This window comes from Homarus americanus, unplaced genomic scaffold (assembly GCF_018991925.1).
Source record: "Homarus americanus isolate GMGI-L3 unplaced genomic scaffold, GMGI_Hamer_2.0 scaffold7626, whole genome shotgun sequence".
NCBI classification, from domain to species: Eukaryota; Metazoa; Arthropoda; class Malacostraca; order Decapoda; family Nephropidae; genus Homarus; species Homarus americanus.
The window spans coordinates 4,828,307-4,840,104 of NW_024718273.1; positions in this window are offsets into that span (position 1 = coordinate 4,828,307).

The window sequence follows — 11,798 nt, forward strand, 5'->3', positions numbered from 1 at the left end:
CACTGCCAATAACGGGGACATAGTGTGTATATATATATATATATATATATATATATATATATATATATATATATATATATATATATATATATATATATATATATATATATATAGTAAATCACTTTATAGTGCGTGATCTGGTGTATGCTGATAACCACAGGAAAGAAAATATTTTCTTCTTTCTTATGTATATATATATATATATATATATATATATATATATATATATATATATATATATATATATATATATATATATATATAACAGTCCAACACCACCACAGTACCTCACCACCACAGTTCCACACCACCACAGTACAACACCACCACAGTACCTAGGCTATACAAGATCTCTGATAGATTACCACGCACCAGCCCTGGTCATTCGTGACGGGAAAGGCGTTGACAAGCTCGAGAAAATGCAAAATAAAGCCTCAGAATTATCCTAGGATGTCCCATGAGCACTAAAGTACTTAATATGAGGAAAGAACTAGGAATACCCAGTGTTAAAGATAGAATAATTGAAGTCAATCTCATGACAGCCCTGAGGCTTCTGCGTGGTGATCCTGATAACATTGTTTCCTTAAAATTGCTAGAATGTATGAACCATGGGACTACTGAGTCTAAATGGATCCAAACACATATGAAGATGTTTGGACTAGACCACCTGTACAAAGTTGAGACACAACAGCGCTTCCTGCCACCCTGGCGGACAGTTCCCTTCGATATCACAATACCGACATATCCGCCTAAAAAATTAATTATACAAAGCATTTATCTCCAACACACTGCCAAATTGAGAGCTCTTGAACACATACACACTCTACAGACTGATGATAATATCACACAGACCATCTACACTGATCGATCTCTAAACACCGCCTGTGGGAGGACTGGAAGTGCTATTGTTGTGACACAACCTGACGGTAATATAATTGAGAAAGGAGTTAGAATTAACAACTGGGCATCCACTCTACAAACTGAATTAGTTGCCATACTCACAGCTATTAAATTCATTGAAACCACTGTTACTGACAGTCTCATCATCACTGACTCTCTATCCTTACTACTTGCCCTTGGTACCCTCGACACAGGTTGTCACGCTCTTGTCTCTGAAGCCAGACACAAATATGCGTGCCTTGCTGGATCAAGTGTTGTAATAAATCCAATGTGGATCCCTTCACAGGCCCCATAAAACATGACAGAGTTGATGCCCCTGCCAAACTCTGCCATGTCTAACAAAAGACAATTGCTAATGCAATTTGGGTCTGTCAAAGAACCCTTTAAAACTGTAACAATTAGGAAAGAACTTTATTGATGAGTTTGACGCAAGTAGACAAGTGCAACAGGCACTAGTCGATCCACAGGGTTACCATGATGAGATGTATCAAGTGAAATGATGTATAAGGAGCAAGTAACAAGATTATTAGATTACAAGATGTTGTACTACAGATTGTTGTTAGGATACATATACCTTGGCAGTATGTTCCTCAAGCAGATGTAAACAAAACTAATGGGAAGTGTGTGGCCACATATGGCCACACACTTGAACACTACGTCCTCGACTGTGTGAAGATAGAACCTTTAGGACAGGTCTAAGCACACTGTGTGTGAAATGGCAATAACATCATCTCCTAAAGGCAAGAGATAGCCGACATATTAAAGATTGTGTCCACTATTTTGCAATTTAGTAACTATATCAATTCTCGCGTACAGAATCAAATACGCAATGTGAATACCTCCCACGTAAATGTGAATAACAAAGTGTGAGGCCAGACATTTTGCTCACACGCCTGTTCTCACGCATTTGTGAATAAGTTACCCTATATGTATAGAACTAAACAAATAATGTAAATGAAACACTGTGTAACTTTCAGTGCCATAATATCCTGACAACGGGGGTTAATTATTATGACCCTTTGTAAACCCTACTCTGTAATCCTTTTGCGCTACCGCTCACTGGATGAGTGTGGGGTGCACAATAAAGTAGCCGCTGCAAGCGGCAAAATAAAAAAATCAATCACAGTACACCACCATAACAGTCCAACACCACCACAGTACCTCACCACCACAGTTCCACACCACCACAGTACAACACCGCCACAGTACACCGCCATAACAGTCCAACACCACTACAGTACCACACCACCACAGTACCACACCACCACAGTACCACACCACCAAAGTACCTCACCTCCACAGTACCACACCACCACCACAGTAACACACCACCACCTCAGTAACACACCACCAAAGTACCTCACCACCGCAGTACCTCACCACCACCACCACCACAGTAAAACACCACCACCACAGTACAACACCACCAAAGTACCTCCCACAGTACCACACCACCACCACAGTAACACCACCACCACAGTACACCACCACCACAGTACACCACCAGCACATTACAATACCACCACAGTACCACACCACCTCCACAGTACAACACCACCACTAAAGTACAACACCACCAAGTGCCTCACCACCACAGTACCACACCACCACCACAGCAACACACCACCACAACAGTACACCACCACCACAGTACCACACCACCACAGTACCACACCACCAAAGTGCCTCACCACCACAGTAACACACCACCACCACAGTACAACACCACCACAGTACACCACCACCACAGTACCACACCACCACAGTACAACACCACCACAGTACACCACCACCACAGTAACATACCACCACCACAGTACAACACCACAAGTACCTCACCACCACAGTACCCACCACCACAGTCTACACCACCACAGTACACCACCACCACAGTACAACACCACCAAGTACCTCACCACCGCAGTACCTCACCACCACCACCACAGTTACAACACCACCATGCCTCCACCACCACAGTGCCACACCACCACAGCAACACACCACCACAACAGTACCACCACCACAGTACCACACCACCCAGTACCACACCACAAAGTACCTCACCACCACAGTAACACACCACCACCACCACAGTCACACCACCACAGTACCACACACCACAGTACACCACCACCACAGTACCTCACCACCACAGTACCACCACCACCACAGTACACCACCACCACAGTGCCTCCACCACCACAGTACCACACCACCACAGTACAACACCACCACAGTACACCACCACCACAGTAACATACCACCACCACAGTAACACCACAGTACAACACCACCACAGTACACCACCACCACAGTAACACACCACCACCACAGTACACCACCACAGTACACACCACAGTACAACACCACCACAGTACACCACCACCACAGTAACTCACCACCACAGTACCACACCACCACAGTACAACACCACCACAACACCACCAGCACAGTACACCACCACACACAGTACACCACCACCAGAGTACTACCACCACAGTACCACACCACCACTACAGTACCACCCACCAAAGTACCTCACCACCACAGTACTACACCAAAAGTACCTCACCACCACCACAGTACCACACCACCACCACAGTACCGCACCACAAAGTACCTCACCTCCACAGTACCGGATCTCACAATACCACACCACGACCACAGTACCACACCACCACCACAAAACCACACCACCACACCACCAAAGTACCACACCACGACCAAAGTGCCTCACCACCACCACAATACCACACCACCACCACAGTACACAACCAATGTACCTCACCACCACAGTACCAGACCACCACTACAGTACCACACCACCACCACAGTACCATACCACCACTACAGTACCACACCACCACCACAGTACCACACCACAACAGTACCACACCACATCACCACAGTAACACACCACCACAGTACCAGACCAACACAGTGCTACACCCGCCACAGTACCAGACCACCACCACACCACACCACCACCACAGCACCAAACCACCACCACAGCACCACACCACCACCACAGTACCACACCACCACTACAGTACCAGACCACCACAGTACCAGACCAACAGTAACACACCACCACCACAGTACCACACCGCAACACCACAGTACCACAGCACCACCACAGTACCACACCACCACAGTAACACAAAACCACCACAGTACCACACCACCATAGTACCACACCACCACAGTAACACACCATAACCACAGTACCATACCACCATAGTACCAAACCACCACTACAGTACCATACTGAAACACCACAGTACCAGACCACCACAGTACCACACTACCACCACATTACCACATCATCAAAGTAACTCACTACCACAGTACCACACCAACACAGACGACACAACCATCACATTACTAGATCACCAGAGTAACACACCACCACCACAGTACCCGACCACCACCACAGTACCAGACCACCACAGTACCACAACACCACCACCACAGTACCACCACCAGAGTAACACACCACCACCACAGTACCAACCCACCACAGTACCACACCAACACAGGCACACCACCACACCAGTAACACACCACCACCACAGCACCAGACCACCACCACAGTAACAGACCACCACAGTACCTGCAAACACAACCACCACATTACCAGACCACCAGAGTAACACACACCACCACCACAGTACCACACCACCACAGTACCACACCACCAAATTACCTCACCCACCACAGTACTAGACCACCACAGTGCCACACCACCAGAGTACCAGACCACCAACACAGTACCACACCACCACCACAGTACCACACCACCACCACAGCACCACACTATCACCATGCACCACACCACCAATACAGTACCAGACCACCACCACAGTAACAGACCACCACAGCACCAACACAACCACCACACACAGACCACAAGAGTAACACCACCACCACAGTACAGACCACACAGCAACACACCACCACCACAGCACCACACCACCACAGTAACACACCACCACCCCAGTAACACACCACCACCACAGCAACAGACCACCACAGTAACACACCATCACCATGCGTACCACACCACTACCACCACCACAGTACCAGACGACCACAGTACCACACCACCACCACATTACCACATCATCAAAGTAACTCACTACCACAGTACCACACCACCACAGAACCACACCACCTAAGTACCTCACCACCACATCACCACATTTAACACACCACCATAGTACCTGAGACCAACACAGTGCTACACCCGCCACAGTGACCAGAGACCACCACCACAATGCCACACCACCACCACAGCACCAGACCACCACCACAGCACCACACCACCACCACATACCACCACCACCACCACAGTAACTCCACCACCACAGTAACACACCACCACCACAGTAACACACCACCACCACAGTAACACACCACCACAGTAACACAACACCACAGTCTCACACCATCAACACAGTAACACAACAACACCACCACAGTAACACACCACCATCACAGAAACACACCACCACAGCTAACCACACCATAACCGCCAGTACCACACCACCATAGTACCAGACCACCACAGCACCACACCACCACTACAGTACCACACTGAAACACCACAGTACCAGACCACCACAGTACCACACACTACCACCACATTACCACATCATCAAAGCTTAACTCACTACCACAGTACCACACCAACACAGACGACACAACCATCACATACTAGACACCAGAGGACACACCCACCACCACAGTACCAGACCACCACAGTACCACAACACCACCACCACAGTACCACAACACCACCACCAGTACCTCAACCCACCACAGTACCACACACCAACACAGTAACACACCACCACGTCAGTAACACACCACCACCACAGTACCAGACCATCACAGTAACACACCATCACCACAGTACCACACAACCATATTACCTAACCACCACAGTACCAGACCACCACAGCACCACACCGACCACCACAGTGTCACACCCACCACAGTGTCACACCAACACAGAACCAAAACAACCACAGTACCACACCACCAGTAACACAACACCACCACAGTGCCAAACTACCACACCACAGTTCCAGACCACCACAGTACCACAACACCACCACCACAGCAACACCACAACACCACAGTACCAGCACCACCACAGTACTTGCACCACGACAGTAACACACCACCACCACCACTGTACCACAACACCCACCACCACAGTACCACAACACCAGCTGAGTACCACACCACCACAGTACTAGACCACGACAGTAACACACCCTCCTCACCACCACGGTACCACACCACAACACCACAGTACCACACCACCATTACAGTACCACACCACCACTGCAGTACCACACCAACACCACAGCAACACACCACCACCACAGTACATCACCACCACAGTACACCACCAGCACAGAACAGTACCACCACAGTACACCATCACCACAGTACACTACCACCACAGTACCACACCACTAAAGTACCTCACCACCACAGTACCATACCACCACTACAGTAACACACCACCACCACAGTACCACACCAACCACTACAGTACCACACCACCACCACAGAACCAGACCACCACCACCACACACCACCACACAGTACCACACCACCAAATTACCTACCACCATAGTACCACACCACCACAGCACCACACCACCAACACAGTACCACACCACCACAGTACCATACCACCACAGTAACACTCCACCACCACCACAGTACCAGACCACCACCACAGTACCAGACCACCACCACAGTACCAGACCACCACCACAGTACCAGACCACTAGTATCACACCACCACCACAGTATCACACCACCACCACAGTACCAGACCACCACCACAGTACCAGACCACCACAGTAACACACCACCACAGTACCAGACCACCACAGTACAAGACCCACACAGTAACACACCACCACCACCACAGTACCAGACAACCACCACAGTACCAGACCACCACAGTACCACACCAACACCACAGTACCACACCACCACCACAGTACCACACCACCACAGTACCAGACCACAACAGAAGCACACCACTACTACAGTACCAGACCACCACAGTACCACAACACCACCACAGTACCACACAACCACACAAAACTCTTGCTGGGTGGCCACATTCATACGGGTTCCTGCGTCTCAATATTACTCAGGCTACTGCACTTGCTATATGAGGAGGAAGCCAGGCGGAATCTGCTTTACCTCCATAAAGTCTTGACACCGTAAAGATGAGGCACCCTACCATGTTTCACGTGATGACTGACCTAACCTTACGTAACCTTCCTCCAAGTAACGTTATAGTGTTAATCATTACTTTAAATATGCTAGGGAAGGTTCAACACGAGTAACAACAGTACTTTGTCACTTACTACTAGCTTATCATTACAATCCTTATCATTAACGCCATCCGTTTCACTGTTAGTTTTATAAGTAACACTAGCACAGTTAGTTTAAATATTACCATCAAGTCTAACACCATTATGTATTGGCCCCTGTCTCATCAACATAAGTATTACATAAATGGTTTATTTACATCTGATTTATATTCAGATTCATCCCCTGTAACTTTCCACTGGCTATGAGGTGACATGTTCAATGCACGTGATAAAGTGTGCCCACGGGAAGCTGCGTCATACTGTGCTGAGTAAAGACATAAGTAGCCGGCTTTCTGGCCACCTAAAGCGAGCAGTAGTTTGATATCCTTGACTAGAGGAAGACGTTATTTGAGAGCCGCAGTGGATGGCTCCGTCTTCCTTCGAGACGGATCGACGTACCTATTCCGTTCTCCCTCGATGGGTCACTACTCAAAGTCACTCACACCAACTAATATCAAACGGACGTTGATTAACGTTTATATACATAAACGCCGTCCTTTCTCATCACACTCATAAATAGTGGAACTTACGGTTGATCTACACTCAGGAATTATATAAACATAATACTTTTCTAATAAAACAAGAAACTTCAATTGGGTTTCGTTACTAAAGCCCAATATAATATATGTGAACCAACCTGGTTAATTGGGAATTAACGAACCGGCTCAATTAGTTCGACTATTAATATTATTTTGACTATCACAATATTATAATTGCTCTCACTAACAACACTTAATATCATTAGTTTCACCATTAATACCACGGGGAACAATCATTTCACTGTTACTGACACCATGAGTTTCATTATCATTACCATGACTACTACTAATACCATCCGTTTCACTTTCACGACCATGATCATTGAAACACCACTAATATTAATTTTACCATGAGTGAAACTAATCCGATTCACCATTAATACCAATACAAAACATCAAAACATCATTTGTGTCACTTTCGCTATCACCTTGGAACAGTCTCCTCTGCCTGCTCAAACTATGGAGTAAGAACTAAAAATGTACTTCCAAATAGTCCTGGAGAAGATTATTACAAGCAAGGGAGGATCCTACACAATCCATCGACCTCCTTCCCCTGTCATTGGGTGCTGGCTGTTTTAGTTTTACTTTTACTTTACTTTTATACTCTTCGTCATTCATCGACTCGTTAGCCACTTGGGCGGTCGGTCACGTCTCTGTTACTCACTCTTGGCAAGTACTGGGCGTGCACTGGCTCCTGAATGTATCTGAACTGCTCCAGTGTTGGTCAAGTCTGGCCTTGAATAAGCTCACACTCGGTTCCGCCACTCCACTTTCTGGTAGGCTGTTCCAAAAGTTCACAATTCTCACTCCGAAAAAGTTTGTCCTCACAGTTTTCTGGACTTGTGGCTTCTTCAACCTTGAGCCGCGACCCCTTGCAGGTCGGACGTCCGCCAGCTCCAGGTTTGTACATTCGACAGAGTAGTGCCCCCTGAGATGCTTACACACTTCGATTAGATCGCCCCTCGCCTGTCTGTAGCATAAGCTTGGCAGTTGCAGGCGCTCCAATCTCTCTGGGTAACTGAGTTTCCATAGAGTAGGCATCAGTCTGATGGCTCTCATTTGGACATTTTCAATCAAGTGACAGTCTCTAGCATACTTCGGGACCAGACAGGGTGACAGTACTCCAGACGGGGAAGCACTTCACTCTTGAAGGTCGTGACGAGCGACTGACCATCCAGATATGTAAACGACCTTCTTATAAGACCTACTAGTTTCGTGCCTGATTCATCTTCCTCTCACAATGGCCTGAGAACTTAGTTCATTGTCGACATGCACAGCTAGGTCCTTTTCAGATTCGGTCTCCATTAATGCCTCCTTACTTTTGGTGCGACCCAGGTGCATCCTCTTGCACTTCATGACATTGAATCTTAGCAGACATTTCTTCGACCATTCTTGAAGCTAATAGAGATCTTTCTGTAGCTCTTCACACTCACAGTCTGTTTGGTACTTAATTTCCAAAAATAACTTGGCATCGTCTGCAAACATTTTATGGAGGAGTATATACTGTAGTGTTGTTTGTTTGAAACAAACAACAACGGACCCAATACACTGCCCAGTGGTATCCCGCTTGTCACAGGTACTGTACACATGACGATTTCGTACCATTTATCATCACACACCGTTTGCGGTCATGCAGAGTCTCCGATCCACGGGATGATACTTCCCCGAATCCCGTACCCTTCAAATTTAATTCTCAGCCTTTAATGGGGGTATACTGTCGAAAGCCTTGGCAAAATCTACAGATATAATTTCGATATTTCCGCCGTGTTCTAGAATACGAGTCCAAACATCCAGTACCTTGAGTAATTGTGCTAAGCAGGATCGTCCCGGCATAAAATCGTATTGGCATATCCTTTACAAGGTTGTTTCGTAGTAGATTTCCCATCACGGTATCTCTTATGATCTTCTCTAGTATTTACACATTATGCTGGCCAGGCTCACTGGTCTACAATTATTCGTGGAGTGACGATCGCCCTCCTTGAATATAGAATAAGCTCCGCAAGCTCGTTACACAGTACTCTTAACACTCTGGGGTGCACCATATCAGGCCCGGGACTCTTATGAATCTTTAGCTTTGACAGTTTATTTCTTATAACTTCATCCGAGAACACAATGTGGGTCAGCACTGTGTCAAACCGCCTTTCCTCAAACGCAGGAAGATTGTTCGCGTCCTTTCTTGTGAACACCGAGGAAAAAAAAATGTTCAACGCCTCCGCCTTAACCTGGTCAGAATCTGCTTAACTACCATCTTCAATCCTCAGGTCCGATATGCCTACTCACGTTTTTAATTTCGACTTTGCATAGCGGTAAAAAACCTTTGGGTTCGACTTCACCTCACTAGCAATCCTCCTCTGGAACTCTTTTTCAGCCATTCTACACTCTGACTTTGCTTGGTTCCTGGATTTGCCATACCTCCTCCTGTCCTGCTCATCATTTGTCCTAACCCACGTCTCGAAATCCTGAGTTTTCTTCTTAACTTTACCGACCGCCGCATGATTCACGTGTAGCAGTCTCCTTGTAGGTGAGTACAATGTTGTGTGGTGCTACATGTTCCTACATAGTATGTAACATATAGTAATCCTGCCAACACAGCTCAGGAGGTCACATACCCCTGCCAACACAGCCCAGAACGTCACATACCCCTGCCAACACAACCCAGAACATCACTTATCCCTGCCAACACAAACAGAACGTGAAATACACCTGCCAACACAGCCCATAACGTGACATACCCCTGCCAATACAGCCCATAACGTGACATACCCCTGCCAACACAGCCCAGAACGTGACATACCCCTGAACATCACTTATCCCTGCCAACACAGCCCAGAACGTGACATACCCCTGCCAACACAACCCAGAACATCACTTATCCCTGCCAACACAGCCCAGAACGTGACATACCCCGGCCAACACAGCCCATAACGTGACATACCCCTGCCAACACAGCCCATAGCGTGACATATCCCTGTCAACACAGCCAAGAACGTAACAAACCCCTGCCAACACAGCCCAGAACATACCAGGAGGAAGCCTTCTAAATGTAGTTGGTGTCACCTTTTTCCGTGTAAGCCTTCCTACTGTTTATACAAGGCATCCCTTTATTTGTGTACCGTGTTAGCTGTACCGTGTTAGCTGTACCGCATTACCTATTTCTTGTAAGAAATTTGGTAGATATATCATGATAGAATCATCACCTTAATATCTATTCCTAGCAAGACATTTAGTAGAGATATCCTGAGATAAACATTTACAAGCATTGTGTTAATATTAGTGATGTTTACAGTGTTACTTCCCCCTGGGTACAATAACTACTTTGGTTATATAACTGATGATCTTAAAGCTCTCGTATGAAAACTATCCTTAATAAGACTGAGGAAGCAATTGTTATAATAGAGATAATTAAGAGGAGCTCTGCTCAGGTTAAAGTAAGGGACTCGAGATGACAGAGTGGTCATACATCGGGTAGACTGGAGAAGTGTTGAAAAGATTACAGCTAGTACTAATACATTATAGGAGAGAGGAGCAAAGATCGTTTCAAGGGCAGGGACAACATTATCGTGTAAAGCTAGGATTCTATTCATGTGTTAGCGCCAAAAGTAGAGCACATTAAAATTTATGCAGTTGTTTCCATTGGCACGGTTGCGTTAGCTGTAGCGTTAGCGTTTGCAGTACATGCCAATCGCTCCCTGTAGTGATTGAAAACGCAAACGCATGGAAACGCATATATCGAATCCTAGCTTGCCTCTTGCTAACCTGTAACAGCTATATATAAATATTCTCCCAAATGAATAACACCAACTTATTCACCGAGTTATTCAACAATGACTCAGTTGTTGACGATAATTATTCTCAGCTGAGCTTGTAACTATCACAGAGGTCGAGCATAGGTCAGCTGATGAAACAAAACAGCTGTTCTAGGCCGGTTAACTGCTGATTCTGTCTAGGTTAA